The sequence below is a fragment of the Sus scrofa genome, chromosome 13 (assembly GCF_000003025.6).
Source record: "Sus scrofa isolate TJ Tabasco breed Duroc chromosome 13, Sscrofa11.1, whole genome shotgun sequence".
Classification (NCBI taxonomy): Eukaryota; Metazoa; Chordata; class Mammalia; order Artiodactyla; family Suidae; genus Sus; species Sus scrofa.
Window position 1 is genome coordinate 71,869,568 of NC_010455.5, and position 17,566 is coordinate 71,887,133.

Genomic DNA, 17,566 nt, shown 5'->3' on the forward strand with positions numbered 1-17,566 from the left:
CATTTCTCCAAAGAAGGCATATGGATGGCCAACAGGCATATGAAAAAAAGCTCAACATCACCAATTATTAGAGAAATGCAAATCAAAATTATAATGACGTACCACCTCACACTGGTCAGAATGGCCATCATTAGTAACAAATAACAAATGCTGGAGAGGGTGTGGAGAAAAGGGAACCCTCCTACACTGTTGGTGGGAATGTAAACAGGTGTAACCACTATTGGGAATAGTATGGAGGTACCTCATAAAACTAAATATAGAACTACCATATGACCCAGAACATTTCCATCGCCCCATAAAGAGACTCTGGGCTGTTAGCTCCCCATCCCCCTTCCCTTCTTCCCAGCCCCCAGAGACCACTGGTCTATGGGTTTGCCTGTTCCAGGTGTTGGATAAATGCAATATGACATATATGCAGGCATATGAATTGCACAATTATCTGGCCTTTTGTTCTTCTCAGCAATGTTTTCAAGGTTCACACATACTGTAGTGTCATCTGGACTCATTCCTTTTTATAGCCAAAAGAGATTCTACTGTAAAGGTAGACACATTTTGTTTATTCATTCACCAGTTGATGGATATTTGGATTGTTCTCTATTTTGGCTACTAGGAATCATGCTGCCATTAATACCCATGTAAATATTTCTGTGAAAATATTTTAAAAATTTTTTATTAATTACATTTATTTTTTATTAGGGTATAGTTGATTTACAGTATTCAGTCAATTTCTGCTGTACAGTATAGTATATATATATAGACACACACACATTCTCTTTTCATATTATCTTCCATTATGGTCTATCTCAAGAGCCTGGATATAGTTCCCTTCAATTCTCTTGACTAAAATCTGGTTGAATTTTTTGAGGAACTGCTAAACTGTTTCCCAAAGCTGCTAGTGTCATCATTCCCACCAGCAATATATGAGAGTTCTGACTTCTCGATATCCTGGACAACACTTTTTATTGTTCATTTTTCTTTTCCTGTACTCATCCCATTGGACCTGAAGTGGTTTCTCATCGTGGTTTTGACTTGCATTTTCCTAATGACTAATGATGGATCTTTTTGTACACCTTCTTTGAAGAAATGTCCATTTAAATCCTTTGCCCATTTTTCAACTGGTTTTTGTATTTTTATCTTTTATTTTAAATTTTTTTAAATTATTAAAGTAAAAGAATATTGATTTAAAATATTCCTTTAATTTCTGTTGCACAGCAAAGTGACCCAGTCATACATATATGTACATGCTTTTGTTTTTCTTACTATCTTCAGCATCTTCTTGCTTTTTAGGGCTGCACTGTGGTATATGGAGGTTCCCAGGCTAGGGGTCAAATTGGAGCTACAGCTGCTGGCCTACGCCACAGCCACCGCAACACAGGATCCAAGCCGCATCTGTGACCTACACCACAGCTCACAGCAACACTGGATCCTTAACCCACTGAGTGAGGCCAGGTACGAACCCGTATCCTCTTGGATACTAGTTGGGTTCGATAACCACTGGGCCACGACGGGAAGTACCAAGTTTGAAAATTTTAAGTCCAGGAGTTCCCGTCGTGGCGCAGTGGTTAACGAATCCGACTAGGAACCATGAGGTTGCGGGTTCGGTCCCTGCCCTTGATCAGTGGGTTAACCACCCGGCGTTGCCGTGAGCTGTGGTGTAGGTTGCAGACGCGGCTCGGATCCTGCGTTGCTGTGGCTCTGGCGTAGGCCGGTGGCTACAGCTCCGATTGGACCCCTAGCCTGGGAACCTCCATATGCCGTGGGAGCGGCCCAAAAAATAGCAAAAAAAAAAAAAAAAAAAAGAAAAAGAAAATTTTAAGTCCAGTATATATTTTTCTTTGGTTGCCTCTGGATTACACATCACAGCTAAGAAACCATTGTGTACTCTAAGGTCATAAATATTTACATCTGTTTTCATTTTTCTTTCTTGGCTGTGTCCCTGGCATGAGGAAGTTCTCAGTTCAGGGATCGAACCCACAGAGGTGACCTGGGCCACAACAGTGTCAACACTGGATACTTAACCATCTGCTCTACATTAGGGTGTGGGATTTCTTCAATTGCTTTTTCTGTACCTACTGAGGTAGATGCTCATGTATTTTTTCCATTTTGTTTTATTACTATGGTACATTACATTTACTGATTTTCATATGTTTAACCAGCTTTGCATTCTGAGATAAAGCTGAGTTGGTCATGGTGCATCATCCTTTTTATATGCTACTGGGTTCGATTTGCTAGTATTTTATTAAGGATGTTTATATCTACAATCACAAAAGATACTGGTATGTAGTTTTCTTTTTCTTTTCTTTTTTTTTTTTTTAAGGGCTGCACCTGTGGCATATGGAAGTTCCCAGACTAAGGGTTGAATCGGGAACCTCCATATGCCGCGGGTGCGGCCCTAAAAATACAGAAAATAAAAAGACAAAAAAATAAAATAAAATACATCAGTGCGCAGAGTTCCCACTGTTGCTCAGTGGGTTATGAACCTGACTAGTATCCATGAGGACTCAGGTTCAATACTTGGCCTCTGATCCTTAGCTTAATGATCCAGCATGCCACGAGCTGTGGTGTAGGTTTCAGATGCAGCTTGGATCCTGAGTTGCTGTGGCTGTGGTGTAGGCTGGCAGCTACAGCTCCAATTTAGCCCCTAGCCTGGGAACTTCATGTGCCAAAGGTGCGGCCCTAAAAAGAAAAAGAAAAAAAATAATTGAAGGTGCAACTCTAGAAATAAAATTTTTTGTCGTCATTGTTTTCTTATTTTCTCTCTTTAGGGCCACACCCATGGCATATGGAGTTTCCCAGGTTAGGGGTCCAATCAGAGCTGTAGCCACCAGCCAATGCCAGAGCCATAGCAACTCGGGATCCAAGCTGCATCTGCAATCACCACCACAGCGCATGGCAATGCTGGATCCTTAACCCACTGAGCAAGGCCAGGGACCAAATCCGAATCCTCATGGATGCTAGTTGGGTTTGTTAACCGCTGAGCCACGACCGGCGCTCCTAGAAATAAGATTTTATCCCACCCCAAGGGTCTGCTGTCATTACTGCTTCTTATAGTAGCTGTCTGTTAAGTTAACTATCCTGAACTAATTCTACAGTGCCTGTATTCTTTGGTCTCTACTCAGTTAGCTTAGTAGTCAGCTATTGGGAGGACAAAGATTTCTTTAAACATCAGAACAGAAAATTCCCACGTGGTACGGCAGATTAAGGATCTGGAGTTGCTGCAGCTGTTGCGCAGGTCCTGGCTGCAGCAAGGGTTTGATTCCTGATCCCTGCCTCAGAACTTCCACATGCCGAGTGTGGCCGAGAAAAAAAAAATGTCTGGAACAAATAAGTCTCCCAATCTTTGCCAAGGGGCTCTGAGTGTAAGGACAGGTTTTCAGTGCACAGACAGGCAGTTCACAGCTCCATCTTAGTCTCAATTTCCTGCTTGTACAGTGCTTCAAAGTCTCAATTCTTTTCTGCACAAGTGCTCACCCCAGGCACATAGACCCAGACATGTGCCTGACCTTCTCGATTCCCCAGAATATGTCAAGCTTTCAAAGCCCTTATGGACATCTATTCCCTAACTTTTCCTTTTACGTTTTGTTTTATTTATTTGTTTATTTATTTATTTATTTATTTTTTGTCTTTTAGCTATTTCTTGGGCCGCTCCCCGCGGCATATGGAGGTTCCTAGGCTAGGGGTCTAATTGGAGCTGTAGCCGCCGGCCTAGGCCAGAGCCACAGCAACTCAGAATCCGAGCCGCGTCTGCAACCTACACCACAGCTCATGGCAACGCCAGATGTCAACCCACTGAGCAAGGGCAGGGACTGAACCCGCAACCTCATGGTTCCTAGTCGGATTCGTTAACCACTGCGCCACGACGGGAACTCCTGTTTTATTTATGTTTTAGGTCTATTGATTGACCCAAGTCTTATCTGCTGCCTCTAACAATCACATAGTTAAACACTTGCTTGTAACTGTTTGTCTGTTTGTTTTAATGTCCCCTAGAGAGAAGACTTTTCACACTGGGTGAGCTCCAAGTCAGGCCAAATACAAAACCCGGGTAACTTGCAACTTTCAGGGAACTACCAGACAGTTCAAGCAATGGCAGTCATGTGAGAATGCCCTCCTCAGGTAGCAGTTATGCTGCACCAGAATTGCAGGCTATTTGGTGTTTTTTTTTGGTCTTTTTAGGGCTGCACCTGAGGCATATGGAGGTTCCCAGGCTAGGGGTCAAATAGGTCTGTAGCCACTGGCCTACACCACAGCCATGGCAATGCCAGATCCTTAACCCACTGATCGAGGCCAGAAATCAAACCTAGGTCTTCATGAACACTAGTCAGATTCCTTTCCACTGAGCCACAATGGGAACTCCAGCAGGCTGTTATTTTTGAAGGTACTGTGAACCTGGACAATAGAGGATGAGCCTAGGGCAAGTTTTAGGGCCACACCAGTGGCAAATGTAAGTTTCCAGGCCTACACTACATCCATAGCAATGCCGGATCTGAGCCTTGGCTGCGACCTTCACCACAGCTCACAGCAACACCAGATCCATGACCCACTGATTGAGGCCAGGAATCAAAGCTACATCCTCATGGATACTATTCAGATTCGTTTCCACTGTGCCACAATGGGAACTCTCTGTTCACCTATTCTTGAATAAATGTTCTTTTTCTTTTTGGCTTTTTAGGGCTGAACCCGCGGCATATGGAGATTCCCAGGCTGGGGGTCCAATTGGAGCTACAGCTGCAGGCCTACACCAAGCCACAGCAATGCAGGATCCGAGCAGAGTCTGTGACCTACACCACAGCTCACAGCAATGCCAGATCCTTAACCTGCTGATCGAGGCCAGGGATCGAACCTGCAGCCTCATTGTTCTTAGTCGGATTTGTTTCCACTGCACCACGACAGGAACTCCTGAATAAATGTTCTTTAGGTGGTGTCAAGACTGGCTAATTTCCATACTTGTCAGAACGTGGACTTGGACAATTTCTGCCAATATCCTGTTTGATTTTATGGAGGAGATATCCTCATAATCCTTATACCTCGATTTTCATTGTTCTCACTCACACCTAGTTGTGTTTAAACTTGAAGATAAACCTTGAACTTTTTCAAATATGACTGATTACTTCAAAGTGTGATCTTCTGGGAGTTCCTACTGTGGCACAGTGGGTTAAAAATCTGACCTGCAGGAGTTCCTGTCATGGCTCACCAGTAAGGAACTCAACTGGTATCCATGAGGATGTAGGTTCAATCCCTGGCCTTGCTCAGTGGGTTAAGGATTCAGTGGTGCTGTGAACTGTGGTGAAGGTCACAGACACAGCTCAGATCCCACAGTGTTACTGTGGCTGTGGTGCAGGCTGGCAGCTGCAGCTCTGATTTGACCCCTAGCTTGGGAACTTCCATATGCCTTGGGTGAGGCCCTAAAAAGCAAAAAAAAAAAAAAAAAAGTTAAAAAAAAATAGAATCTGACCGCAGAGCACTAGATTTAAAAGGATCTGATCCTGGGCCTGGGAACTTTCATTGCCTTGGGTACGGCCATAAAAAAAAGAAACAGTTTGATTTTTCTCATGAATGATGAGAATCCCATTCTATGAATAAATTACTGTTTATTTAACAACCACCTCCCAACTGGTAGACATTAGGCAGAGGAAGGCTCCTGGGACACGCAGGAGCCAGCTTGTACTGACGCTGAAGAGCTACTGTGTGCATCTTTTCTTTTCAGTAAAGTTCCATTGGCAGCTTGAAGTCAGCCACACTGGAAATGCTTACACCATAGAAACTGGCAAAATTACAAAACACTTCCCTCCCCCTAACCCCAATACATGGCTACTAAACACTTACCTGCACATCACTGTGTGCAAGCATAATGACAAAGAGCCATAACATGACCACATTTTACTAATTTGTGTATCCTTAAGACTCAGCAGGAGGCCAAGCACACAGTAGGTGATCAGAATATTTTTTTCTCTTTTTGTGTACACACTTCCTGACATAGCTGGACTCCCAGTCTGAGTGCTGTTTTGTAATCTTTCTTGATTTAACATAACTTCAAAGCATATTATACATTGATACATAATCATCATTATTGTAATGGCTGCAATTTTCCTTCGATTGAGTGAAATAATCCCCCCCCTTTTATTTTCCTTTTTAGGGCCACGCTCATGGCATATGGAGGTTCCCAGGCTAGGGGTCTAATCAGAGCTGTAGCCACTGGCTTACGCTACAGCCACAGCAACATGAGATCTGAGCCACGTCTGCGACCTACACACCACAGCTCATGGCCATGCCAGATCCTTAATCCACTGAGCAAGGTCAGGGATCAAACCCAAGTCCTCATGGATACTAGTCGGGTTTGCTAACCACTGAGCCATGACAGGAAATCCAAAATAATGATTTAATCCCTCCCATGTTGATTTATTAGTTTTTTTCTGATATTTCACAGTGATGGACAACTCAGTCTAAATAGCTTTTTTTTTTTTTTCCTTTTCTTTTTAGGGCTGCACCTGCAGCATATGGAAGTTCCCAGGCTAGGGCTCAAATCAGAGCTGCAGCTGCCAGCCTATACCATAGCCACAGCAATAGCAATGCAGAATCTGAGCTGCATCTGTGACCTACACCACAGCTCATGGCAACACAGGATCCTTAACCCACTGAGCAAGGCCAGGGATTGAACCCAAATCCTCATGGATACTAGTCGGATTTGTTTCCACTGTGCCACAACGGGAACCCAATTAGGTGTTTCTTGTTGCAAACTCCTTTAAAGCTGGGAACAGTCTGCCTTACCAAAAGAGTAAGGTACCTGAGACAGAGTAACAAATACATATGACCTCCTACATCATTAATTCTTTTACATAGACAGCATCTCTTCTGGGCTCAACTCCCCCTTACAGGGACTCAGGAAGAACACTTGCCTGCACCAGACATTCGCAAACAGGTCCTCCATTTAGAACTTTAATGCTGTCTCCCAATTCATTTGTACCTGCAAGACAGAGGTGCTCATTACATAATTACACAGTTCTAAACCAAGAACAATCAGGTTGTACTTTCAGCTACTCTAACAGAAAATCCAAACACACGTGCACTTGACAGAAGTTTCTTTCTCCTCTATTTACAGTATCAGGGAGCCAGGCTCCAAATATATTGCTGCTCAGTTGTCCCTGGTATGCCCTGATCGGTGCAGCCAATATGGCCCACTGCCTATTGTAAATAAGAAAAATCCCTCTTCCCTGCAATTGCACATATCACTTGGTCCCACATCTTATAAGCCAGACTGAATTACATGGCACACATAGCTGCAAGGGAGTCTGGGAAATGTATTACACGATCTGGTTGACTATATCTCCAGCTAAACACTGAGGGTCATGATAATATGAAAAGTATAGAATTGATTTGGGGCAAAATTAGCCTTCTCTCCAAGTTTTTAATATATTTTTAAAAATAAATTAATAGTTCATGTTCTATAGATTTCTATATTCTAAGTTTTTCTATTTATTTGGAAAACATGCCAGTTATACTGCATCATCACTTTTTATGTTAAAAGCATTAGGTTGGTAAGGTTAAACTTTTAAACTGTACTAGAAAATCTGCTACCATTTCAGTCTTTTTTTTAATATGTCAGGAACTAAAAGGCATTGGCCCAGACCTTGCTCAGCTACATAAACAAAGACAGATGAGACCTAGTCTATGACTTCTTAGTTGAGGGTGAGACAAACACATAAATAAATCATTAGAGAAGGAATACACAAAAAGCTAGAAATGGCTAGAATAAGACTTTTTGCAGGAGAAAGCCTCTTAGAAGAGGAAATCCAAATTCATCCAGAAAAAATAACAAGAAGGAACATTCCAGACAAAGGGAACATCTTGAGTGAGGCACTGAATGTTAGTGCTATATACACAGGGTGGAGGAGTGTCTGGAGAGGCAGATGCGGTGGGTATGGTGAACTAGCTCTCATCATCCATTTCAACCTCCTGGTATGCCTTCACAGGCTGCTGAGGCCAGAAATCTGAAAACGACATCCTCTGGCTTCCTTGGAGCCAGAATTCTGGCTAAGAGTTAGCTCCACCAGTTAAACGCAGGGATGCAGCTGGGAGGGAGGCAGGGGTCATGTTTTTGTTTCCTTGGTTGCTTCTTCTGGCTAGCACAGCCTTTATGGTGAGGCAGACACTAGGTTTCAGCAGCAATTCAGCTTTGTGGGTGTTGCAGCCGTGGCAAAGACTCCCTTGTATCTGGATCACAGCTCCAGTGACAGCCTCCTGACCCTTTCCTGATTGTGGGAGAGGCTGCAGCTCCATTGGTACGCCAGTTCTGCTACGTTGTTCTGGATACATTCTTAGGGGCCCACTGAGAGCCATTCCCCTAGGCCCCCCAACAACTCTGTAAGCATCTAATGCCTTAGATTAAATTCCTCATTAAAATTGCTAGAATGGCTTGTTTCCTGTAACTGAACCCAGATTAATGCAGAGGCTATGCAGTTAAAACTGACTGACTAGTCAGCTGCATTCTACCTAAAATGTGGCTCAAGTTCAGGCTCTGGCTTACATTTGGAAACCCTTTCGCTGTTATGCCCAAAAAGCAACATGAACACCTGCTACATAAAGCTCCCAGGGCTGGCCTGCCTCAGTGGAGAACAGGCCACTTCTGAGTGCAACTTGGGACAATCACAAACACTGCCTTTGGTCTAGGGATCCTGCTTCTGACAGATCTATCCTCCCTTCCACACCAAAGATAAGGGCTGTACAAGCCCGGCCATGATTCAGGCCAACAAAGCATCTGCATGAATGAGTTAAAATACCCATCATAGAGATTTGGGACCTCTTTCATTTCCCCGCAAACAAAGCCTTGGAGGTTAAATCCAGGACTCTGGGGAGAGCTGGGTAGGTGTACTGGTGGTGGTGCGGAAATAGAGAGGAGATATCCACCTCTGTATCAATCATCCCACTGTGGTATACACATGAACATATAAAATTCTAATTACCAGCTACTTATTTTGAAGTAAAAAAGGAAAATATCCATGTGAAACAAACCCAATTCCATGAGAAGTATTTCTTCAGGACCTGTTTAAAAAGCAAACCAATTAGGGGGACTTATTAGGTAAATAATAGTAGGAATGGCATGAAGATATGGCCAAAACCATGCAGGTGGCATGCCAATTCCTTAGATTTGGAAATCCCACCACAAGGCGACATTTAGTCCTTGTGACAACTTTAGAAGTCAGAAAGCGAGTCAGTAAACTGAATGACCTGTCAGTGTCGCATGGCTGTGAGTGGTTAGTGACAACACTGGAACTCATTCCTGGCTGGTATTGTCTTTGCTCCATTCCCACCTTATTTGTCATATACAGACTCTGAAAACCACCAGTGAGAATAACTTTGGAGAAGTGAGAAACTCTTCCAGCCCACTTCCTCCTGATGGCTGTGGTCATCCACCAGGTCCCGGTTCCCCTCTGATGGGCCTGCTATGTTGCAGAGAGAGCTCAGATATGCCACGTCCTTGGCTTGGACATCCAAGCTGCCTGCCTCCTCCAGGGTGCAGGCTGGAAGGAAGGGGCAGAGAAGGAGGGGCCTGTGTGGGTCTCTGAAGCTGCTCCTGGCCTCCTCTCTGGGCTGCAGTTAATATCCCAGGAAAACAAGAAAGTGCAGCTAGGATGGAGTGGGGGTTGAGATGCTGCCTAAGCAGAGGCTGAGAGCTCCTTCTCAAAAGCCAATTAATGACTCATGAGGTCCAGGACTCTGGGTCAGAGCTGTTTGAGGCAGTAAGATCCAAGCCAGCCCTCTTGAGGAGCTGGCCACCTGTGTGCCTCCTGGAGTGTCAGCTGGGGGCCCTCAGAGGCCAACAGCAGCAAAGGAGGTCTTTTAGGCATGGCTGTAGCTCATTGCTTTTCTCCAACTCAGACAACTTCCATTTCATCTGTTTTGGATTCTAAAACATTGTGAGAACCACTACCCTAGCACCTCTTAGCCTCAGGTTTGAAGAACTGTGCGCACGGCCTCCTTCAGCCTTTGGCACTGCAGATGTCCAAGGCAGAAATGGCTGGGATGGAGGAGGAGACTGATGGCAAGTGATGACCAAGGGGGTAACATGCTTATCCCACTATTCCTGCTTTCTGTGAGGACTTCTTTTTTTTTTTTTTTTTGGCCATACCCATGGCTTGTGGAAGCACCCAGGCCAGGGACCAGTATGTAAGAATTTTCCTTGATTTTTAGGGATGATTGATATTCAACTGTATGGAGAGATAACAATGTTTTCCATTCATCATCCACTGATGGATATTTGGTTGTTTCCGTCTTTTGGCTACTATAAATAATACTGCTATGAACATTGGTATACAAATACCTGCTTTCAGTTCCTTTAGGAATATGCCCAAATATGGAACTGATAGATCATAAGACAATTCTAAGTTTATGTATTTATTTTGGGGGGCGCTGTGCCCTAGGGATGCAGAAGTTCCCAGGCAAGAGATCAAACCCACACCACAGTAGGAACCTGAGCCACTGCAGTGACAATGCCAGATCCTTAACCCACTGAGCCACACGGGAACTCCTTCTTGAATTTTTTTTTAGGGACAATGGAGGTCCCCAGGCTAGGGGTTGAATCGGAGCTACAGCCACACAACAGTCACAACATCAGATCTGAGCCTTGTCTTCGACCTACACCACAGCTCACGGCAACACCAGATCCTTAATCCACTGAGTAAGGACAGGGATTGAACCTGCAATCTCATGGTTCCTAGTCAGATTCGTTTCTGCTGTGCCACAACAGGAACTCCTGTTTAATTTTTTGAGGAACTTACAGGCTGCTTTCCACAGCAGCCACACCACTTTACATTCCCATCAGCAGTGCATAAGGGTTCCAATTTCCAGTTTTTGATCATACCTAATCGGTGTGAGGTGTTCTGTCATTGTGGTTTTGATTTGTATTCCTTAATGATTAGCAATGTTGAGCATCTTGTGTTTACTGGCCATTTGGATAACTTCTTTGGTGAAATATCTTTTCAGGTTCTTTGCCTATTCATTTTATAATTCATTTTTTAAAAATTGTGGTAAAATATACATAACAAAATTAGCCATTGTTAGTGATTTTTTTAGTATCCATTAAGTACATTCATATGGTTTTGCAACTTTCACCCATTTTTGAATTGGGTTGTTTAGTTACTGCTGAATTTTAGGAGTTCTTTATATACTCTGGGCATTATTAGATATGTGATAAGCAAATGTTCAGATATATGATTTTTAAATATTTTCTCCCATTGTATAGGTTGCCTTTTTATTCTGTTGATTGTATTCTTTGATGCATAAACATTTAAAATTTTGATGTCGAATTTGCCTATTGCTTCTGTCATTGCCTGTTTCTTTGGTGTCACATCTACAAAATCACTGCCAAATCCTGTGTCATAAAGCTTCTGTCCTATGTTTTGTTCTAAGAGTTTTATAGTTTTAGCTCTTACGTTTACACAGACTGCAGATATTATAACTTAAATTTTTTTAAATGTTTTTTTCCAAAAAAATATTCCATCATGTCATAAATTTGCAGAGGTTTTCATCTCACTCACATTCAAGACCATTACTTTACCCTAGCCAACAGTGGTCTCTATGATCCCACTGACATTGCTGCAATTTCACTTCCTCCAGGTGCACTGGCCACACCCCTGCTCCCTAAATATGCACAGCCCATTCCCACCACAGGGCATTTATACATGCTGTTCCTCCTCCCTGGAGCCCACTTCCCTTCAGATCCCTGAATACACGTACCCTTCTCAACAAGGCTGTTCCTGACTTTATCTCAAGTGCCATCTCTATCTCTATCCCTTAACTGCACTTTTACCTTCTTATTAGCATTTATCACTCCCTGACGCATTACATACTGTTTCTCCCTTGTGTTCCCCAGGAGAACATAAATTCTAGGAAAGCAAAGGTCAAGCATACAAGATGCTCAGAATAAAGCTTTAAGTGGTGGCCAATGGATGAGAGCTTTCTAGATCATATCCTTAAAAATGAGGTGCACCTGCTTTCTCCCTCCCTCCTTCCACTGGCTGGAACTGGATGTAGTGGCAACCAGTTTTAGATTATTTAGATGATGGTAACTCCTTAGAGATGATGAAGCAACAAGACAGATAGAACTTGGGTGCCTGATGTTTTCATGAAACAGGGAGGGCTACTGATAAAGCGTGGGTTTTTCCCCTTTGAGGAAGAGCACACAGTGTTGGAAAGAGGGCACTGCATGCGACTGATGGATGAAGGCAGCTCCACAGGCATCTGCCACACCATGCCTGAGAAGACACACAGGACGTTTCACTAGGAAAGATCAATGGGAACATGGATCTCTCAGGCTACATCCCCAACCTCAGCCCTCTGAAGGGTCTGGGACACTCCCAGGTATTTCCTTTAAGGCGAATGTGGTTCATTAGAGAAAGAGCCCTCGGGGGTGCCTTCTTATTTTTCATAAAGAAAGTTTTCTCTAGATTTTTTAAAAGTTGTCATTTGTTACTTTCATTCCATGTCCTCTCGATGTCATCAGACCAGGTTGCTATAGACAGCCTGCACGTGGGCACCAGAGGGGGTTATCCTCCTCGGCCAGCTTCATCCTGTTGCGTGAACTGTGCTCCTCACTGCTCTCCTCGGGCAGTGGAGCTCCCTCCCCCATCACTGTGGTCTGGCCTGGCCTGGTCCGGCTGGGCTCAAAATTCCTACTCACTCTGTGGCCATAACTTTCAGGTCCCTGTTATCCTGCCTGAAGTCATCTTGTGACCCTGAGGTAACAAAAAGCTTGAGAACAAAAATCGCAGTGTAAGGATGACTGAGCAAAAGCCTAACAGTATTTCAGCTCCTAATGGCTTCACGGATTGAGTGTACTTTTCAGAACTTCTGGATCCATAAGAAAAGGGAAATCTATGTTTGGCTAAGGCACTATGGGTTGTGTTTTCTATGAAAAGGTAAGAGTCTGCGTTCTTGATGGCACCATGAGACAGCCACACTAGCATAAATCTAAACTTCTCTTACAAAAGAGAAAAATGAAGCCCTAATTTGTCACTTGTAGCAGAGACAAACAAATACATGCATTATTCTTGGGTCCTGGTTAAGAAAGAAGAGTCATGCTTTGGAAATGCTGAGTCTGAGGTGGTGGCAGGACAGAAAATCACAGAGAACAAGGAGAGCAGGAAGTGTGGGTCTGGACCCTGGGGAAAGATCGGGGCTGGAAATGAACTGGTCATACAAAGTTCAGGGTGCAGTTTTTTTTGGGGTTTTTTGTTTTTTGTTTTTGTTTTTTGTCTTTTTAGGGCCCCACCAGTGGCATATGGAAGTTCCAAGGCCAGGGGTCAAATCAGAGATGTAGCTGCTGGCCTACGCCACAGCACACTTAGGATCCGAGCCACGTCTGCAATCTACATCACAGCTCATGGCAACGCTGGATCCTTAACCCACTGAGCAAGGTCAGGGATCACCTTGTGGACACTAGTCGGGTTCGTTAACCACTTAGCCATGATGGGAACTCCCAGTGTGCACACTTTTCAAGTCCCTCACTGACGGTCCTGGATGGGACACCAACATACTCTGTACAACTATGAGAATAAGACCAAGGGATCAGACATGGACTTCAAATGAGGAAAGACCTCCTGCCTGTTAAGAGCCTTCCACAAAGGAACAGGGCCCCTGTGAGTCAGGGAGCACTTTGCTCCTTGAGCAATGCAGGCAGAGACAGGACCCTGGAGAGGGAGGGAGACCTCCAGAGCACCACGAAGTGGGATTCGAAGACTGTTAAAGATCTTTCAAACCTTGAACTGCTCATTATTCTAAGCATCTGATTTGGTTCTGAAGTGTGACATTGTCAGTCTTGAAGAAAGGATCCACCCAACAGTGAGACCATGTTTCCACCCATCCTGCCCTGATGCCATGGCCTTTCAAGGAAGTCAGGGGCTGTTTGGATGGTACCGAATTTCATAAAAAGTCTCAGATGTTTCTATTAGATAATTATTAGATAACTGTTAAACTAAGTTTATTTTTAATTCAATCTAATCTTTTTGGGGGCCACGCCCACAGCATGTGGAAGTTCCCATGCCAGGTATCAAACTTGTGCTACAACTAAGGCAAATGCTGTGACAACACTGGATCCTTAACCTGCTCCATTGTAAGTGAACTCCTAGACTAAGGTTTTTATTTAACTATATACTAGTGTTTTTTTCCTCCATAATTATAAAACTGATACATGCACATAACAAAAAACACTTCAAGAAAATACCAAGGGAGGGGGAAATATGTAATTCTACCACCCAGAAACAACCATGATTGGCATTTTTTTTTTGTCATTTTAGGGCCACACAGGCAGCATATGGAGGTTCCGAGGCTAGGGGTGGAATCTGGGCTGCAGGTGCCAGCCTAAATCCAGCCACAGCAAGGCCAGATCCAAGCCGAGTCTGCAACCTACACCATAGCTCATGGCAATACTGGATCCTTTCACCCACTAAGCAAGGCCAGGGATCCAACCTGAGTCCTCATGGATACCAGTTGGATTCATTACTGCTGAGCCACACAGGAACTCCATGATTAGCATGTTTGATATAAAAATATCAAGTCTTTTTTGTGGGCAAAAATTTTTCCTCAAAATTGTTTTCCATTTTACATGCTATTTTAATGTGTTTTTTAAACTTATTTTGACATAAACAGAAAAGTTGCAAAGATAGTAAAAAGAATCCCCATGTACCCTTCACCCAGATGTACTGCCTTTTAAAAATTAATTGCAGGGAGTTCTCATGTGGTGCAGTTGTCACTGCAGTGGGGGTGGGTGGGCAGGGTCGGTCTGATGCTTTGGTGACAGATTCAATCCCTGGCCAGGGAACTTCCATATGCCTTGGGTGCAGCCAAAAAAAAAAAAAAAAAATTAATTGCACACTATGAACATTTTTTTATGTCCACAGACACCATGGCCAACATTTATTACTGGCCAGGTGAGCCTTTTATCCACCATGACTCTGCTATCCCCACAATAACCCCTTAAGACGAATACCATAATTTCCCACGCCTCACATATGAATAAATCAGGCCTTAGATGCTTCCAAAATGTCACTTCACAATCCTTTGTTATGGATCTTTGATTCCTATATTTGTGCACCTACTCCTTAGGTTTTCGATGCCATCTCTAAGTAAGATTATCCACAAAATTCCCCCAAGCCTGCTGGCAGGGCTGAAGGGAGGTCCACAATCACCACAGCACCTTAAATCCATGTCCCATCACCAGGCTACGCCATGGCCCATAATGCACAATGACTGACTACATTTAAAATCTTATAGTGATCTTGTAAACAGCTTAATGTTTCATTTATGATTCAAAATTACCTCATCAAATTTAAATATGTAAATCATACTCTCCTCTCTGCAACCCTACTGGATATTAGTTCATGTAAAAATGTGTGTCCATCCTATGTTCACAGAGTTATTCACAGTAGCAAACAGTAGAAGCAAACCAGGTGTCTACGAACAGATGAATAAATAAAATGCGGTGTCAGGGTGGAAAAATTTTCCTTCTATTTTTCTAATTTCTTTGGCTAGTCTAATGGTTAAATTGTCATAAAAAAGATTAATAGGCAAGGAACCAACTTAATTTCATATGTATGGGAGCCCTATAAAAATAAGAAGGTAGTCAGGCAAGTGAGGCTTATCTGCCCTCCTGAGCTGAGGGAAGGGTTGGGGCTGGAGCTTCAGAGGGGAGGAGGGCCACTCACAAGAAGAGAAGAGCAGGGCAGAGGCTTGGTGATTAGATGTTTGTCCTGCCATGCATGTAAGTCTTTTATTTTATTTTATTTTGATTTATTTATTTATTTTTTGTCTTTTTGCTATTTCTTTGGGCCGCTCCTGCGGCATATGGAGGTTCCCAGGCTAGGGGTCGAATCGGAGCTGGAGCCGCCGGCCTACACCAGAGCCACAGCAACGCGGGATCCGAGCTGCGTCTGCAACCTACACCACAGCTCACGGCAACGCCGGATCGTTAACCCACTGAGCAAGGCCAGGGACCGAACCTGCAACCTCATGGTTCCTAGTGGGATTCGTTAACCACTGCGCCACGACGGGAACTCCCCAAGTAAGTCTTTTAGATAGAAAAGTTTCTCTCTGGTAATTGCTTTTTCTGGTCTGGTCCTTATTTAAATTCTTTTAGGCAGTTAAGGGAGAGCTACAGGCTTTCCCTCATATTGCTGGATACTGACTGCCTTTGGCTCAAAGCAACCCGCGTGCCAAGTTGGCACACTTGGGGTGGCTATTCCGCTACCCTTCAGGGCTCGTGAAAACCACAGAACATCAACCTGCCTTGAAAAAGAAAGGAGCGTGCTACAGCGCGAGTGAACCTTGAAGACTTTATGCTCAGTGATGCACACCAGTCACAAAAGGACAAACACTCCAGGCCTCCTGTATGAGGAAAGAACGGTGGTTGCCAGGGACTGGGGAGGGACAAATGTGGAGGTACCCTTTCAAGGGTACAGAGCTTCGGTCTTCGGCAAAATGAACTTATATAGAGCCTGATCACAGAGCAACGCGATGTATTTAATGCCACTGAACTGCACACTCGAAAGCGACTAAGATGGTTAAGTTCCACGCTGTGTGTATATCACCGATATTAAGTGTTTTTTAAACTTACACAGGATGTGTTTCACATTAATTAAATAAGCAAAGGGTCTCCGACCCGACGCTGTGCTCAGAGGCAGCCCGCTCCGCCGCCCCACCTCCCGGCAGGCCTCCTGGGTTAAGCGTCACTCTGAGGCGACCCCGCGGCCAGAGAAGAAAACCTGCGAACCTGGAGCCCCGCACTGAGCCTTACACATGTCGTTCCCAATGGAACGTTTCGGGATTTGCGTCTTCGCTCGAGGAGACCGAGGCCCCGTGAGTCTTAAAGGAAAACACCAAGCCCGCAACAGTGGGCCCCCATACACTTCCTGGGCTCGGCTTCTCACTCTGTACCTTTCGCGGCAGGTCACGCCTCAGAAAGGAGGGACATAGCTCAGACCCCGGGTCACTGCTGACTTCGCGGCCCAACGAGGCGCTCTGAGGGCGGGGGAGCCGGGTGGGGAGGGAAACACGCCGCCGCTCACTTTCATTTCCGGCCGCCCAGCCAACGCCTCCATCTTGTGCCTTCTGCCGCTTACTGACAACAAAGGCGCCGGGAAATTCCGCGGGAGCCGTCTTTGGCTAGAAGCCTGCTGCAAGCCCTACGCCAGGATCGCCGCGTGTCCCAGAAACAGAACAGCTTCTCAGCGTTCCGAACCGCCCCATAGGCAGCCGCCATTTTGTACGGCAAACCCCTCTATTTCCGCGACCGGCCGCTGACGTAACTGGCGAGGTGCAAGCCAACAAAGGCCGCGCTCATGCCCTCTGGCGGCGGTACAGGAGCAGCATCGCCAGCTTTGACCTGCGGGGGGACTCTGCTTCCGGGTCTTCTCGGGGGGCGTGGCCCGGACCTGTGAGCCGAGCTGGGGCGCGGCTGCGGTGGCCTGGGAACGTGTGTATTGGCATTGGCGCGGGCGCTGTGTGCTGAGCCAGCATGGCTTGATGGGCTCGGTGATCTGTTAGTCACCGTGTCGGAAAGGCCCGTGCTGTTGTTGCC

At 44.8% G+C, this 17,566-nt stretch overlaps 1 protein-coding gene across 1 annotated transcript in view; it reads right to left on the minus strand.

The window, feature by feature from the left end:
* RAB7A (RAB7A, member RAS oncogene family) overlaps nt 1–17,191 on the minus strand; it is a 109,337-nt gene extending 92,146 nt beyond the window's left edge. Inside the window, exon 1 of the mRNA XM_021069433.1 lies at nt 17,055–17,191. The gene's annotated coding sequence lies outside the window, so the exon portion shown is untranslated. The remainder of the gene's footprint in view (nt 1–17,054) is intronic.